We start from the raw sequence: 3,754 nt of genomic DNA on the forward strand, positions 1-3,754 counted from the left end.
GTAAAAGCCCGAGGGTGCCTGTGGTGGCCCCTCCCGAGCGGTGGCCTGGATGCGGCGGGGACAAAACCCCTGTTTGTAATGGTGCCTTCATCAAAGGCAGAGACGCAGAGACGGTGCCTTGCAGGATACCGGAGGGGGTGGGGGATTCATTACAGGCACAAGAGCTGGGACCCAGCCTTGGAAAAGCCCAGGTATCTGTCGAAACATGAACCATTTAAATCTATTAAGAATTTCACCCAGCCTGTCTTTATCCGGTTTTAAGTGCTTAGATTCCAGCTCCCCGGCGTGCCGTCCGGGCTATCATTCATTATCTGAGGCTATTCGTCTCCACATTGTCACACTCTTTTGACCCCTAAAATAAAGCTCTCCATAAGCCTTTCCCCTCCCGGTCCCCCGCCTGCCCGCCAGTGATTTATTCCGCGGCTCCATCTCCTTCACTAGCCCTGGCTCCAGGGGTGCAGGGCAAAAGGGGGGGGGGGCTTGGTGGGTATAAATCATGCCGTTATGGATGGTTTTATGCCAGCTGAGAGTTTGGCCCTGGAGCCCGAGCACTGTGTTTATTGCCGGGGAAGGGGTTAACGCGGGTCTGAGAGGGGCTTGCCTTGTTTTTTTGATAGAGGAGGGGAGAGCCCTGGCCGGGGCAGGGTGCATGCTGAGCGTCCCCCTGCTCCCCACCACCCCCCTTGGGGTAGGTGTGCCATCCCAGGGCACGGTCCATCCTGCTGGTTTTCCCCTGGCTAATTCCTAGACTGTTGCTCCACACACAAGGCTGTCCCTTCAGCTCTCCGCGCTTTCTCTGCCCCATCCTTACTATCCACCCAGTAAGCCCTCACTCCCAAGCTTGTGCCCCACATTCCATCTCCCGGGACATCAATACCACCCAGCCCATGGCTGGAGAGGGCAGGGGTGAAGCGGGAGCTCTCTTTGCCTTCAATTTGGGGGCAGGTGGATGGCACTGGCAAAGGCAGGGTGCTGGGGTACCGCTGCCTCCCACCCTGGCTGCTCAGAGACGTGTCTCGCTGCCGAGCCCGGGTCCTGCTGGTGCCGTGACCATGCCGTGCATGCGCTGGCAGTGCCGGCTTGGGGAGATTAGCAGTATTTGGCAGAGGAGGGCAAGGGGGTCAAACTTGTTTTTTCTTCTCTTAAAAAAGAAGAAGAAAAGGAACCTTTAATTTAAGAATAATAACCCAGCTGCACGCAGTGCAGCCGAATGCTCCAGGCAGTGGAGCGGCCACAGGGGGATCACCAGCACGCACTCTGCTTCGCTCTGGATCCCGGAGCCGGTGAGCCGGGAGGAGGTGATGTGTGGATGAGGCCACCAGCACCACCAAACGGATGTGCCGGGCTTCCCGGGACGGGGCACTGGAGCAGCTGGCTGATTCATGAGCTGCTTCCCCCAGAGCTTGAGATCTCTGGCCCCTGGCTGAGATCATCCCTCATTTCCAGGGAGCTCTTCCCGTGTGGGGGAGAGAGGTCCAGGCGCTGCCCGGCCCTTTGAGCCAGCTCAAGACGGGCATCTTCCCACGTGCCTGCTCCGGGTACCCGTCCCCTCTCCCAGGTCTGGGCAGCACTGGTGTCTGTGGGTTTTGCTTTTGCTGAGGAGGGTGTTCAGGGCTACAGCCGTGTGTTGTGCCAGGGCTCCTGGAAGCCCCAGGGCTGGTGGCATTGGTAGAGCTGTTCCTTACTCTCCCTGTCACCGACGCATAGGGACCTTGGTGGCACACCTTCACGTGTGCATCTCTGCACACTCAGCTGGGGCACTCATGGGGCATATTCCTCTGGGCAGGAAAGGAATGTCTTTACCCCCTGCTCCATCCCACCTCTGGGTGCGTTGGCTGTGCAGTGGGGGGGGATGCAAGGGCTGCCTGTTTGAAGCATTTTTTCCCACGCTGGTGACAAGTAAACTGATTTGTGAGAGTGGCACGGCAGGGCGCAGCGGGGCTGGGTCCCAGGGGGCATGGCCCCCAAGCCCAGGCACATAGCAGGGCTCGGCCGCTCACAGGTGGTAATGGCGCCAGTTGGGATCCTGGCAGACGGCTGCATCTACAGAGAAAGGTTCAGGTGTGATGTCTGAGCAGTGACATCATGCTGATGACATCATAGCCTGAGAAAGAGCATCTTCATTGTGGTGGGATGTCCTCAAAGGGCTCACGGAAGATACAGTCATCCTTGTCCTATACCCCCTGTGCCCCTGTGTCTAAGAAGAGGCAGAGGGACAGGGGGATGGGCAGACACATGGACCTTTCCGTGGCAGAGGGGAGCCAGCTATAGTCAGTGCCAATGGGGAAGATGTTTCATTCAGGTTCTGCTGGTCCCTTGGTTAGTGCCAGGCTGCAGGGAATAGGCTCCCCTTGTTCCCACCAGCCCTGTAAAATCTCTTTCTTCCTCCTCCCTTCATCTTTTCATGTTTCTCACCCGGCTCCTTGTGCAACAGCGATCCCTCCCCGAGCAAGACAGGTAGGGACCGCCTGGGGCTCCCGGGCTGGCCTGGAGGGTACAGGGATATGGGGCAGGCAAACCTGGTGTCTCAGGAGCCCCGGGCAGGCTCAGGGCAGGATTTCAGCTGAGCCGGTTTGTGGTTGGGCTGTGCTCGCAGGGATGGAGGCACCATGAGGATGGGGGCGAGCAAAGCCAGGCTTCCCCAGTGCACATCGGCTCTCCATGGGCATGGCCGAGAGCAGTCGGGAGGTGGAAGAGAGAGCAAGGGGGAAAACCATCCCAGGTGAGATGTTCTTCGCTCCAGCTGCGGGTCTGAGGGGCCCCGGAGGGACAGACACCTGCCCTGCATCCCCTTCCCACGCATGTCCACAGGCAGTGCATCTGCAGCTCTCTGTACAGCTCCTCCAGATGCTGGCTCAGGGAGGACCCGTCCGCTGGCAACCGTGGCTGCATCCCTGCCCGAGGGGGTCCCGGCCCCGTGCCCTCCGAAGCCTCACACCCCCGCGTTTCATGTGCCGATGGCCTCCCCTTCTCCTCCGCCGCCCCAACCAGCACCCACACTGTGCGGAACCTGTAAGGGCAGGCTGCTGGGCTGTAGGGCCCTGCCTGTGTGCCTTGGGGTGAGCATTGTGAGTGACCCCCCGGGCCTGCTGACCCATGCCCACCACCCCACAGCCCACAGCCCCCCATGGTGCCCGGCAGACTGGGCTGCCTGGCTGTCCTGGGCATGCCCTCGCCCCCAGAGCAGTGCTGTGTGGGCAGCAACGCACCTCCCAGCGTGGGACCCCCTGCCCAGCAGCATCTCCCTGTGCCCCTTCTGGAGCAGCCTCTGACCAGCTGGGTTTTTCAAAGGGAAAATGTTTCCCTTGTGCTCTTTGAGATGGCACCGGCTCCAGAATTGGGCTACTTGTGTCTTCCCCCAAAGACAACCGAGCTTTCCCCCATGCCATCCCTCGACCCTACTCCTGGTCACCTCCACTCTCCCATGGTGACCCCCAGCCTGCCCAGGCCTGCCCTGCGTGTGCCCCAGGCTGGAGGGCTCGGCAGGGCTTTGCATCAGAGCTTGACCCCTTCAAATCCCTCCCTGTGCAGGAGGGTGCTGGGCAGAGCTGGGCACACCTCGATATTCACTCAGGTGGGGTCACGGATGTACAGGGTCCTGTCACCACACGTGGCACCCATACTTGGCCGTACACTGGCCCAGTCCTCATGCCACCCCAGGTCCAGCCTCCACGAGCACCTGGAGGAAGGACACAGTGACCAGGGGTGGGTGGACCCCTTTCTTCTCAACCCAGCCCCTCCAGGGCTTGGACAT

At 60.5% G+C, this 3,754-nt stretch overlaps 1 protein-coding gene across 1 annotated transcript in view; it reads left to right on the forward strand.

Moving 5' to 3' along the window:
• The window catches only part of WNT6 (wingless-type MMTV integration site family, member 6), a 13,168-nt gene that overhangs the window by 421 nt on the left and 8,993 nt on the right, over positions 1–3,754 (forward strand). The window lies entirely within an intron of this gene.

Source organism: Pygoscelis adeliae, unplaced genomic scaffold (assembly GCF_000699105.1).
Source record: "Pygoscelis adeliae isolate BGI_AS28 unplaced genomic scaffold, ASM69910v1 Scaffold346, whole genome shotgun sequence".
Lineage (NCBI taxonomy): Eukaryota > Metazoa > Chordata > Aves > Sphenisciformes > Spheniscidae > Pygoscelis > Pygoscelis adeliae.